This window comes from Lemur catta, chromosome 7, assembly GCF_020740605.2.
Source record: "Lemur catta isolate mLemCat1 chromosome 7, mLemCat1.pri, whole genome shotgun sequence".
NCBI lineage: Eukaryota > Metazoa > Chordata > Mammalia > Primates > Lemuridae > Lemur > Lemur catta.
Genome location: NC_059134.1, coordinates 29,910,207 through 29,924,449, shown reverse-complemented (window position 1 = coordinate 29,924,449; position 14,243 = coordinate 29,910,207). Strand labels below are relative to the sequence as shown.

Genomic DNA, 14,243 nt, shown 5'->3' with positions numbered 1-14,243 from the left:
CCTGAAACAGTTCTCAATAGAGAGACTGGCATGTGTCTCTAAGCAGTTGAAACCTAAAACATGTTCAAGGCTTTCAGAGATGAATGACATTCTCAGAGCTCAGAACTGTCTAATTTGAGACCTTTGTTCTTATTGTTACTTCAGCCCCAAGCAGTAGCCCTTGATGGGGGTGGGTGGTTGGGAGCTGCCCATGGACTATTGAAAGTTATGGCTCTCCTCTCCCCCAAAATACATACATGTGTATATACTATTGATATATTTTTCATATTGTTTCAGTGGTTTTATAGCTTCCAGGAACCTCAGGTTAAGAACTCTTAATCTAAAGCTCTTGAACCTGTTATCAGAGTAGAATCCATATAAAACTTCTTTTAGAATTTTAAAAAAATTTCATGTCTTTAATTGCAAAAGTATTATTTATTGTAAGACACTATTAGATTGTTAAACAAGGAGGGAGAAAAAATCCTGTGATCTAGTCCCACCACCTAAAGTTTCCTCTATACTTGTTATAGTATGTTCTTTATACTCTACTAATTCATCGTGAACACTGTTAAATGTCATTAAAATATACTTTTGGGGTCCTTTATTTTTTAACTTACAGTACAATTCACTGTTTATGGTTTATTTCTGTGGGTTTTGACAAATGCATGGGTCATGTATCCACCACAATCAAAGATACAGAGTAGTTTCATCACCTCAAAAATGCCTTCTTGTTGCCTTCTACCATCTTCAGCTCCTGTCCCTGTATGTGTGCCTTTCACAGAATTTTGTGTCTATTGAGTCATCCAGTATGTAGCTTTTTGGGTCTGGCTTCTTTCATTTAGCAAGGTATATTTGAGAATCACTCATGTTGTTGCATGTATCAGTCCTTTCCATTGATGAGTAATATTCTGGTCACCAAGCTATTTACCACCTGGTCTACTAAATAGTATTAAAGACTTTATTTACCTTCTCCAAGTACTGAGGTTCATTCTGACATTGCTACCTTCATGCTTTAAACCTTAATTATTTTAGTGGTTTCAATTACATTCTTTTGAGTATAATTTATGTTTTTATAATGTGAATACACTGCTTCCTAAGAAGACTTAAATCTATTTCACATTTCTGTTTATGTTAGAATTGGGTTTGGAGAGAGCAGAAAGGATTCTTAAGAAGGATAAGACTGCCAAACTACTGGAATGTCTCTTCTCAGTTTGTACAGATCCTTTGATGATCAACATTAGGGTAGATGTTTTCACATGCGTTTTTCATTGAATGGTGGTTATATCAGTGTTTACATTATATAGATGAGGAAACAGAAGCTCCCTGAGTTAAGTAAATTGCCTAAGGACACACGACTAGCCCACTGGTGGAACAGATAATCAAATCAGTGTCTTGTGACTCATTTCATATTTAAGTGTTCATTACTGTGAGAAGAATAGCAGAACTTGTAATTTTTGTTTTATTTGATATCTTATTTAGAAAGAAAGAAGACAAGAAACACAAATGATCAATAATGGGATGCACCATTATTTAATGAGGCATTATGAAATTATAGCATCATCAGTATCCTGTAGGGCTCTGTGAAATATTCACGTATTAAGTGAGCAAGTGAGTAAGCAATTTAGGAAGAAAAATGAATTTTGTGTAAGGCAATCTTAGAAGAAATTTTATTTTGCTAAGAGTCTTAAGGTTAAAAGCTGAATCAGAGTCCTTTACTGGCATGCTGTCTCTCTTATTACATTCTTTTATAGCAATGCTCAGCACACAGTAAGTGTGCAGTAAACAGTTGTTAAATGAGTGTTCCAAATTCTGAAGATCCTTTCAAATTTGGAATATGCTCTTTGGAGCTTTGAATATTCATATGCCAGCCCTTTGCCTGCCATTCTTTAACTGTGTTTGCTACATGCATTATTTATATCACCTCTTCATAGTCTGTCTTTCAATCAAATATTCTCATTGTTTTGGAATGCTCAGAAAAAAATAAAATTATGAACACTACAAGACTGAAAGGACCAATTCTGTAAATAGATGGCTTTTGCCTGAGTTCTCCTGCTTGTTCCTCCTGAATATTGCTTTTATCATTCCCCAGCATCTTGCATTGCCTCTTACCTTCTTAGATTCCTGTATAGTTAAAAGGCCAAAGTTGAAATATGTTGCCTTCCTCTCATTTGCTCTGTCAGTTTTATTTATTAATTCTGGATGTTAGGAAGGACAGAGGTGTTCTTGAACAGGATCCCCATAATTGTAGAGTCCAGAGTCCTTAATCAAAGTTGTGATTTTGAAGTGCAGTTCAGCCAGCACATATTAGAAGTACAACAAGTACATACACATTTTGGGCAGATGCTAAAGCCAACCATATAAATCAATGTTAAGCTATAATCCAACATCACCACTATATGGTTCTAGGAGACAGACATAAACTGAGAACATTAAAAAATATTTTAATTAGTATTATGACATTATGAAAAAGTATTAGGTCATTAAATCTGAAATGTCCGATTTCAAACAAAAGTGTAGTTTATTATATCTTAATCAAAGTATGTACCTAAACTATCAACACAGTTTTGCCATCTTAACAGTAGCTAGCTTATGCTAGCAGTTGAAGAAACCTGGAGAGTGAGTGGCGATAAAATCGTGAAAGGAGTTTTCCACAGCTTGTTGAGAATTGAATATTTTTCCTTGCAAGAGGTGGTCTAAAGCCTGGAAGAAGTAGTAGTCAGTGCAAGGTCTGGTGAATATGATGGATGACAGAAAGTTTCCAAATCCAGCTACTGTAGTTTGAGCAATGTTGTTTTTGCGACATGTGGTCTTGCAAGAGGATTGGCCTCTCTTTGTTGACCAGTCTCGGTTGCTTAATTGAAAGCATTCTCATCATTTTGTCCAGTTGGTTGCAGTAGACATCCCCTATAATTGACTAGGTTTCACAAAGCTGTAGTGGATAATAACAGTGCTGGACCATCAAACAGATACCATTAGCTTTTCTTGATGAATATTTGGTTTTGGATTGTGTTTCAGCACTTCATCTTTATCCATTCATTGTGCCAAATGCTTGCAGTTGTCAAAAAGAATCCATTTTTCACCACACGTAACAATACGGTGTAGAAATGACTCACCTTTATATTGTGACAGCAAAGAAAGGCAACTTCAAAATGATTTCTCTTCTGATGCTTGTTTAATTAATGCAGAACCCATCTATCTAGCTTCTTGCTGATTTGTTTCAAATGGTCCAATATGTTGGAATAGTAATGTCAAACCTTGTTGCTAATTCACAAATAGGCTGAGATGGATTTGCTTCCACTACAGCTTTCAGCTCATCATTATCCACCTTGGTCTCAGGTCACCCATGTGATTCATTTTCAAGATTAAAATCACCAGAATGGAACTTCTCAAACCATTGACGTACTGTGTGCTCATTCATTAGTCACATCCTTCCAAACACTGTTGATATTTCAGGCTGTCTGCGTTGCACTGGTTCCATGATGGAACTCATTCAAAAATAACATGAATTTTTTGACTTACCCATGGTTTCACAAAAATTGTGCTTAAAAAAATGTGAAAGATAATCACAAGCCAAAATGTGCGTTTGAAAGAATAAGGATGTACCTTCATGACCAAAAAAAAAAAAAAAAAAAGTGTCAAAGTGAAATGTCAGAGATATCAACTGTCAAACTTAGTACTTAAGGAAATTGGACATTCCATACTTAATAACCTCATAAAAGGGCCAGGCTGGCTATTAAAATTTAACATTATAGTGTGGAAACAGTAATTTCTCAGCATTCTCAGCTGCTCTTGTGTAGCTCCATATTTGCCTTAGTAAATTAAATATTCACTTTCAACTAGTGTGTTTAATAATACAATCCTTTTGTTTTTAAATTTTTTTCCTTGAATTATAGTTTTTTCCATAAGTAACTTTGTTCTTGGGATATATAGCTTTGGTGAATCTCAAATCAGTCTATAACTACTGAGGGTGTTATCTGAGGGTTGGCTATCTGTAACAATCAGAATTTTTATTTTAAATTTCAAAACTGTGAAGAATTATCTTAGTGCATTCTTAGAAAGTTGTTTTGAAGTTTGATTAGTGAAACAAAGTGTTTTGAATACCTCACTTTTCTCTAAAATTTTCTTTTCAAAACCTTTACATTATCAAGATCAAAAATAGTTTACAGTAGATTTTAGAGTTTTTTCTCCATGAAATTTCAAAGTGTTAAATGTTGACATTCTGCTTTTAATTCATGCAATATGAGAAGACTTTCTTTAAAAAATTCTAAATGCAATTAAATGCAATTTTTGAAGTTTATTTTGTTTTTATGAATACTATATGGCATTACAGGAAGGCAATAAGGGTAATTCTCTATATTTAAACTTCGAATTTATTTTCCCACTAATCACTGACTGACAAGCAGGGCAACAAATTAAGGAAATTTTTAAAGAAAATCAGGCCACAGATCTCTAAGAAATATGTTTTTACTCTTCTGTTCCATTTGTTTGGTGTCAGACATTGTCAAGTACTCTGGTAAGTTCTGGGTAAATGGAAAAGAAATGTGTTATCTGACATATGTGGAGTTCATACTATTAATATATGCCATGTACTCTAAGTGCTTTGCCTATATTATCTCATTTCATCCTCACAGCAATCTTATGAAGCTGATGCTTATTATCTCATTTCATCCTCACAGCAATCTTATGAAGCTGATGCTTATTATCCTCATTTTCTAAGTGAGGGAGTTTTATATCAGAGAGGTTAAGAATTTTGCCCAAGGCCACCCAGACAGAAAGTGGTAGAGCTGGAATTCAAACCCAGGTTGACTAATTCTGAAGCTCTAGTCCCTAATCATTATGGGACACTGTCTGTCCTCAAGGATCACACAGTTCAGAGGGAGAGAAGAGAATAAACTGCGGTGTTCCATGCCAAGTGCTACAGAAGTGTATGTACAGAATGCTATAGGCTCACAGATGGGATCCAGGATCAGGAAAAGCTTTTGAATATGGCTTGCTACCGTCAGGCACTGGTCTAGGAAGCAAAATGAGATAATCAACAGATATTATAAAGCACAGTGTTAGATTTGGTGGCATCTACAATAGTCATGAATAGGTCTCTGTGTAAGGATTCTGGGTTCGATAAAGATCTGTCAATTCCTGCCAGCCCACTTGTCTCAGGGCACTCTACTACCACTACCAGGTTACTGGCTATACTAGATAAGAGACTTTAAAATTCTGTGGGCCAGGGCCTTCAAAACTGTTAGTTGGTGGTGACCTGAAGCAGGTGCATACAATCTGGGCCTAGTCATAAGGGAAGAGACAGAGGGAAATATGTAGATACAGGACAAGTAGCAAGTAATGGTAAATACAAACGGGGTTCAAGTCCAATAGTTGCTTTTCAAGGCTGTAGGTTTTGAAATCCTTTCCAAGTTTATTTTAATACTAGGCATTATCCACTTATATGTGCATTCCATTGAAAATGTTAATGCTAAGTGATTTCAGCCAAGGTATGAATTAAGTATGACCTTCACAGTTTTAACATGAGCACCCTTACATAGCCTGTTTGAGGATGAGGGTGAGTATATACTATATATATATATAAATACATAATCAACTATATAGTCAATGGAAAGATATATATGAATGTTGAGCTCTGTAACATTTTTAAGTAGTATAATGTAGTTTTAAAACTTATAGTAGAAGCCTATTAAACATTACTAGGCATTACAAGGGTTCAATTACATACTATTTTAGATTGTACCTCTGAAACATATCTGTGACAAGAATAAGCTCATTTCATACTAATTGATGTGATTGAGGATGGTTTGATGTGATGCTCATCATGTGAACAAACTAATATTAATTCCTCACCATATTCTCATTCTGGCATTTGAAATGCTATTTTTCATCCAACACTACTACTTATGTTAGAAACATCTAGAATAACAAATTTATTGAGGAGGAATGTAAGTTAGAGCTTTCCTCTATGAGAAGAGTTTTAAATGGGTTTTTCACTTCTCAATTCTCATCAAATATTGCACCAGAAAAACTAGTCCATTCTAGCAATTTATGGATTTGATATTGGAAGTCTTATTCAGCTTCTCCTTTGTCTGCAAAAGGCATTTTATGTGATCTAAAATTCTCAAAGGTGGTAGGACTCTAACTTATTCATTTTTGCATATACCATGTTGGGCTAAATGTACTAAGCACACAGGAAATGATTATTAATTCAAGCTGAAGGGAGTACTTGAAGTCTCTACATTTTGTTAATGAATTAAAGGTCAAGAATTCGATCAAATATAAGCTCATGTAGAGAGAAATAGTGAAATTCTTTGTGCATGTATAAGTCCTCAGTGTGCATAAAAATTCTTAAAGAAATTTTCTTGTATGATCCTCTAGAGAATTTTTAAACATATTTATTTGTTATTTTTTAGGCATTATCACACATTTATTTTTCTTTATTGACTGCTAATTTTTCCCATTAAGATGCTTATTGCATATTTTCCAAGCATCTGCAATTAATTAAAATCTTTACAAGCTTTCCTATAAATTACCTAAATACTGCAAATTATTTCCATTTTGTAATTGAGAAATCTAAGGTAGAATTTAAATGGTTGACCGTTACCATTAATTGTATGGTCAGATCTAAATTGGTGAGGTTTTTATCTCAATTAGTGTTAAACCCTTATCAATTGAGTATGTATACACTCATTATTTAATAAACAGCATTTGAATTAAAGTAAAAAATTAATGTATTTATAAATTATTCATATATTTACTTGATCCAACAGAGAAGAAATAAGTTTGTTTTTATAAATGACATGTTATATATGACCATATAGATTATAACAAGTATAATGCATAACATTTAGGTTATCAATAACATGTATCCTACTTTAATATTTTCACACTAAATACCAATTTATCAAATATTTGAGAGCCTGCACTTTGCTTTTTATTGACTATAGCAGTGAACAATAATAGGACATGGCTTCTATTCTCATTGAACTTACTGCCTATGAAGGGATACAGACATTTAAAAAAATGGATTCCTTTTAGGTGTAGCTTTGTAGCACTGAAGAGAAATCTGTAGGAAGTTTTATTAAGAAAGTGATGTTTAGAAATGTTTGATTTGGACCTGATGACTTGTGTCATTAGGTGTGATATAACAAAAAATATATTTGGTCTTTGTCCCAGGTTCCTGGCACAGAGCAGGGACCCATAAAACCCTTGGAATTTCCTGAGTGTCTTTTGTTATTCATAAGGAGCCCCATTCCAGCATACTTGTGTTTATTGCTAATGACATGACTCTGGGTGGGGTCTCTAGGTAGCTTTGGGAAAGGGGCTGGTCACCAGAAAGACTAAACACTTGATTAGAGGGTGGGAACTTTTAGTCCTATTCGCCCACCTCACTGGAAGGGCAAGGTGGCTGGAGATCGAACCAGAAAACCCTTCAGCAACAAGATTCAGAGAACACCTGCCTTGATGGACCCATTCATATGAAGTCTGTTTGGAAAGTATCTAGCCGTGCAGCCATTCTTGTTTTACTAACAATGGCTGGATACTTTCCAAACAGACCTCATATACTGGGAGGGTGGCCCACCCAGATGGGGCATTCCATAGCTGTGTGCCCTGCTCCCACCCATACCTGGTCCTGTGCGTCTCTTCCATCTAGGTGTTGTGTTCCATCCGTCTGAGTTGTGGCCTTTATAATAAACCGTTAATCCTAAGTCAAGCCCTTTCCTGAGTTCTGTGAATAGTTCTAGAGAATTATGGAACTTCAGGAGGGGGTTGTGGGAACCCTTGAATTTGTAGTCTGCTGGGCAGCTGGTGTCTGAAGTGGGGGCTCTCTTGTGGGACTGAGCCCTTGACCTGTAGGGTCTGTGTGTGCTAACTCTGTGTAGTCAGAATTGAACTGACTTACTGGGCACCGATTTGGCATTAGAGAATGGGTGTGGCAGAGACGCATCCCACATTTGATGTTAGAAAGTGCCAACCACATCAGGCAAGAAGAGAAATAGCCTGAAGACACTGAGGTGGAGAGAGGCTTGACTTGTGCCACGACCTAAAAGCACATATGTTGTAAGCAGGTGATTTGAAAATTATTTTTAAAAGTTCTAATTACAGCACAGAATTAGAGTTATCAAAATGAGGGGAAGTAGGCCGGGCGCGGTGGCTCACGCCTGTAATCCTAGCCCTCTGGGAGGCCGAGGCGGGTGGATCGCTCGAGGTCAGGAGTTCGAGACCAGCCTGAGCGAGACCCTGTCTCTACTAAAAATAGAAAGAAATTATCTGGACAACTAAAAATATATGTAGAAAAAATTAGCCGGGCATGGTGGCGCATGCCTGTAGTCCCAGCTACTTGGGAGGCTGAGGCAGGAGGATCGCTTAAGCCCAGGAGTTTGAGGTTGCTGTGAGCTAGGCTGACGCCACGGCACTCACTCTAGCCCGGGCAACAGAGCAAGACTCTGTCCCCCCAAAAAAAAAAATGAGGGGAAGTATGTTTGTAGGGACACCTGTTAGGCACCTGGTACGATACTCCAGGCAAGTGAAAGTAGAGAAATTCTAGCATATGTCCAGGTTTGTATGACCTTGGTTAAGTAATTTAGTCATCTGAATCAGTTTCTTAATTTGGAAAATGGGAACAATAAATCTTTTTTTGACCTACTTCATAGGATTTGAAGATCAAGGAAGGTAATATAAGTCAGAGCACTTGGTAAATTTGTTGTAGGAGAATGCTACTTTTTTCTTTCCATCAAAACCAAAATAACTAGTCGAGTAACATTGCTTTTTGGATAGTTTCACCTGCCCTACTTATAAATGAGTCTTTCTACTATTTTAGGAAAAGTCATCCCTGTTTTAGGTGAAATAATTACCTCAGAGGTTCTGGAACTGTATTTCAGGAACAGACAGTTCATAAAAGTGACTGATCTCTGTGTGTGGGTGAACTAATTTTTTCACCCTCAGAGTGTGTGTGTGTGTGTGTGTGTGTGTGTGTGTAGAGAGAGATGGTAAGGGGTCCTTGTTTTGAGCAGACTGGGAGGGTGGAGAGAGATGGGAGGGCTATTAGTCAGTGAAGGGGAACCTGGAAATATGTGAAAAGAAAGAGGCATGTTGACAGCAAGGATCCATAGCCAATCAGGTACCTTTTAGGGGATCCATAGGTTGAAGACTGCGTTTGTAACTGTAATAGGTTCATTGCCCGATGTGGGCAAATCACTGTAGCAAGACACGTAGGGTTGCAGCACAGAAAGAGTTTAATAATTGTAGAGCAGCCAAACGAGATGGAGGAAGCCTCAAATCCACCTTCCAGAGAGTTTGGGGATAGCGGTTTTAAGGGATTTGGATGGGTGCTGGCACAGATATGGGGTTAAGGTGTGGAGATTGCTGATTGGTCGAAGGGCGACAGGGGAAGGCTTGAGACAGGGAGATGAAGAAACAGCATTCTTGTACTGAGTAGGTTTCTTGACGGGGGTCCAAAGTGGTTGGTGTCAGTCTTTCCACTGGAATTCAGCATCTGAAAAACATTTCAAATGTAAAGTCCTAAAGTTAAAGATGTTATGTGTAGGAACAATGAGGAGCTTAGTTGTCTGTGTCCCTGCCTACGTGACTCTCAGCTAGTAAGCAGATACAGGGAGGTGGCTCACAGTGCAGGATGATTAATGCTTCTCTATACTTCAGTACAGAACCTGGCATGTTCTTGTTAACCCTGTGAGGATGGCTTCACTTTCTATCAAATGTTAGGCATTTAGCAGGGCCCATGGAGTTGATTCACTCTTGATTGACTGCTCCAAAGACATAGCAGAAGCTGGCTTTCATTTGAATGCTTATGTGGGTAACTGTCCTAGAACAGCTCATTTTATTATCAGGGCAGGGACACTATCTTGGTTGCTGCTGCATCCCCAGAACCTAAAAATGTCTGGTAAACATAATGTCTTAATAGATTGTTGAAGGAAGGCATTTCTGTCTTGATACATTTGGACTGCTGCAACAAAATACCCTAGACTGTGTAATTTATAAACAACAGATATTAATTGCTCACAGTTCTGGAGGCTAGAAAGTCTGAGTTCAAGGTACCAGCAGATTCGGGGTGTGGTGAGGGCTTGTTCTGTATTTCATAGATGACGTCTTGCTGCTCTGTTTCTATGTGGTGGAAGAAGATATGAGCAAGCTCCCTCTGGCCTCCTTCATAAAGGCACTAATCCCATTCAGGTGGGCTCTACCCTTATGACCTAATCACCACCTAAAAGCCCCATCTCTAATACTGTCACCTTTGAGGTTAGGTTTCAACATATGAATTGTGGGGGGATATAAGCATTCAGTCCTAGCACACTTTTGTAAGGAATCTTCACAGTGTTTAAATTGCTTTCTTTCTGTTTTCCATATTTAACATGGGTCTAATGTGTACAACTATGCTTCAGTGCATTTTGATTGTCTTAACTATATTAGGTATCTGTTTCAGTCAGTTTGGGCTGCTATAACAAATTCCATTGACTGGTAATTTAAACAACAAACTTTTCTCACAGTTCTGGAGACTGGACAGTCCAGTGTCAAGGTGCCAGTAGATCTGGTATCTGGTGAGGGCCTGCTTGCTGGTTTGCAGGTGGCTGGCCTCTTGCTGTGTCCTCACATGGTGGAAAGAGAGCTAGTTAGTTCTCTGACCCCTCACTTTAAGGGCACTAACTCCATTCATAAAGGCTCTACCCTCATGACCATCACATTAGCCTTAGAGTATCAACATATGAATTTGGGGGGAACACAAACATTGTTCATGGTAGTACCTGTGTTATCTAGAGTTGAGTTGATTCTCCCTCCTTAACATTTCTCATACCCCTCTCCCACTTTCATCTATCTCCCCTGCCACTTCCTTCATTGATTTCCTTGTGGATTATTATAGTTTTAAAATTGATAGTCTTTCTTTAAGTGTTACACCCTCCAACCACCCTTCCCGTTGCTGCATCTCTTAGGTACTAATTTAGTTAATTGCTTTCCTGCTAAAATACTTAAATGGCTTCCCTTTACTTATAGCAGTGAGTTTCCAGCCATCGTGTCCCAACACACTGACATGTCACAATCAGTTGTGTGGTGATAGATGTATCAGAGAGTATCTGTGCACTATCTCATGAAAATAAGTCCAAAAGGAGATAGAAATGAGAAAGGATGGTGCCATGTAGGTAAATTATCTTTTAAATGATTCATGAAATCAAAAATGAAGACAGAGTGGCTGAAATGTTCATTTCCGTAACTACCATATGTGGCTACAAAGACCATACTTCTAAACTAGACCTTGCCAGAAAGACAAACCTAATAGTACTTTTCTCCAGAATGTTTTCTTTGTGTTAATACCCTTTTCACTTAGTCACTTTTATTTGTGCCTTGGTTTTGTTGTAAATGTTAGCAGTTTGTTTGTTAATAAATTAAAGGTATTAGAGTTCACATTATACTTTTCATAATACAGGTGTTATATATTTTGTCACTGTCATGAATTGACTGTAATGTAGCACAGACAATATGGTATGACATCAACATTGCAATCGTCCTATAGGTCAGGAAATAGCAAGGCCTGAATGTTGTCAATTATGATCATACTATTTTATCCATTTAAAAATAAAATTTTATTCTGAATTAGTATTCCCCTTCAAATAGATAAACATTTATATTGGAATATTGAGTTGAGGTTATTTACTAAGACTCCCCTTCACATTTTTTTCTTTATTAAATTGTACATGTTTTGTGAAGGCTACTTTATAATTAATACTAAAGGAACATATTAAATAGTATTAGGTGTTAATATAGTTGAAGTATTCAAGCAGAATACTATACTTCAGCTATATTACCACCTAATTCTGCTTGAATACTTCATCCACAGTATAGATCTCTAAGCCAGCAGAGCAGCTAGAAATTAAGGGAATCCCCAGAGACAACCACAGGTAAGCCCAAATACGCCTAAATCCTTGCTAACTGTCACATTCCGTGGCACTTAGGCTCAGGAGAGACTCATAGGAAACCATGCTAAAAAAAAAGTTGTTGGAAGCCACAAGAACAAAACAGAGATAAACAGCTGCTACCAGGGTTTACAGTTTGCCATTTGTGAATCCAGGCAAAGTGACTGCCTACTAGAACACAGATTCATTAATCCTCAGAAAACATGACAGAATTTAGTGTTTCTATAATGTATTATCTACAGTATCCAGTTTCCTATAAAAATATTAAACATGCAAATGGGAAGATATCTATACCCAAGAAAAAGGCAGTCAATAGAAACTGACATAGCCTAGATTTAAATTTAGCAAAGACTTCAAAGCAGCTATTTTAAATATGTTCAAAGAAGTAAAAGAAAATATGGTATCAATGAATAAACAGATGATCTTAGCAGAGTGATGGAACCTATTAAAAAAAATAAAAACAAGCAAACTTGGAAATCCTAGAGTGGAAAGTATTATTACTGAAATAAAAAATTTGCTGGATGGGCTCAAAAGCAATTTGGAAATGTCAGAAGAAAGGAACAGCAAACGTGAAGACACAGTAGAAATTGCTCTGTCCAAAGAACAGAAAAAAAAAGAGGGGAAAAATGAACAGAACTTGAGACCTGTGAAGTAGTTCAATATACTTGTGCTTGCAATCCTGAAAGGAGAGGTAAGAGAGACATAAAAATATTTGAAGAAACAGTGTCTGAAAACTTCCAAGTTTAGTGAATAACGTAGATCTAAGAAGCTTGCAGAGCCCCAAGAAGAGTGAACACACAGAAAAACCATTCCTAGATACATACATTATAGTCAAACTGTTAAGATAAAAATTTTTGAAAGCAGCTAGAGGAAAATGATACTTGTTTACACTTCAAGGAAAACAACTGAAAGTATTTTTTGCTGATGATAATAATTTGAGCTTTTCAGAAAGAAAGAACTTTGGAAAACTTGTATTCACCAATCCTTCCTGATACTTAAAAGGCTTTTTAAAAATGACATTGGTAATATATATTAACAAATATGATTTAAAAAAAATATGGTATAATGAAATATGTCAACATTTGGAGAGCCACATAAAGAGGATCTGCGCAATTCAGTGAACAGGTATTTCCCAAGTGACCAACCCATGATGTTACAAAATAATTCACTGGTTAAAGACCCATTTAAAGCGCAAGATAGACTAATGGATGTTAGTGTAACAAAGTACAAAATGTTCATTAATGTGGTTTTAGACTCCACATTGCAACTACTCTTTAAGAAACTACCACTCATCAAAGTTTGTTGTGGTATCAAAAGAAAATAACTGCAGTTATTTGAAAAGGTTATTATATTACTCCTCCCTTTCCCAATTACCTATCTGTGAGAAGCCAGATTTTTTGTGTACTTCAACCAGAACAACGTATTTCAACAGATTGAATGCAGAGCAGATTTGAGAGCTATCTTCTTTTAAGCCAGATATTAAAGAGATTTGCAAAAATGTAAAATGATGATCCTTAGTTTTTAGAAATTACAGCATTTTTAGATAAAATATGCTTTTTATGGTAATATGTAGTGAATTTATTAAGTGAATCAATAAATATGCTTTTTAAAATTATTACCTTTAATTTCTAATGCAGTAAATGTCAGATATTCTCCACATTAACAAAATTTCTTTGAAGTCCTCCGTTCTTATTAATTGTAAAAGTGTCCTGAGACCAAGAAGTTTGAGAACTCTTAAGTCTGCTCTGCCTCCACCTTCAGACAGCGCATTCCTTTAAGAGCATCAGATTGGAAATGTCTTGTAACCCAGGAGCTTAGTGTTCTTGAGTATATGATGACATTCAGTTTTTGTTTATATCTTTGATTATTTTCAAGTAGATGATAAAATATGCCACCAAGTGTGCTACTCTCCACTTCTAAGGGCATCCTCCTCCCACCCTGATTTCTTTCCAGACCATTTGTTTTTACCAGGGAGCTTTATCAGGAAAGCAATAAGGGACTTTTGGAGTGATGACTAATTCTTATTTTCTTTACTATTTCCCCCTTTTGTTAAGTTTAAAGATTTTTCTAAGGGAGAGCTATTCGAAAAGTGTTAAAGGACTTCTATAGTGAATAGCATAGCACAGTGGATAGCTATGAGTTGTTCTTGAGTTCCTGGGAAAGACCATTAATCATTTGAAATCAAAGAATCATTGAAAAGTTTGTCTGACTTGGTGTGAAGAATAATTATGAAAATTATAACTGAGAAACTTATCCTGAATTTATTTTTATAGTCCTACTTATAATTTTCTGTTAAATGCATGTGTCATTGCTTATTTGAGTTTTTCTACTAGGTGGGAA

At 36.5% G+C, this 14,243-nt stretch overlaps 1 protein-coding gene across 2 annotated transcripts in view; it reads left to right on the top strand.

Moving 5' to 3' along the window:
- DDX10 (DEAD-box helicase 10) overlaps positions 1 to 14,243 on the top strand; it is a 245,624-nt gene that overhangs the window by 208,095 nt on the left and 23,286 nt on the right. The window lies entirely within an intron of this gene.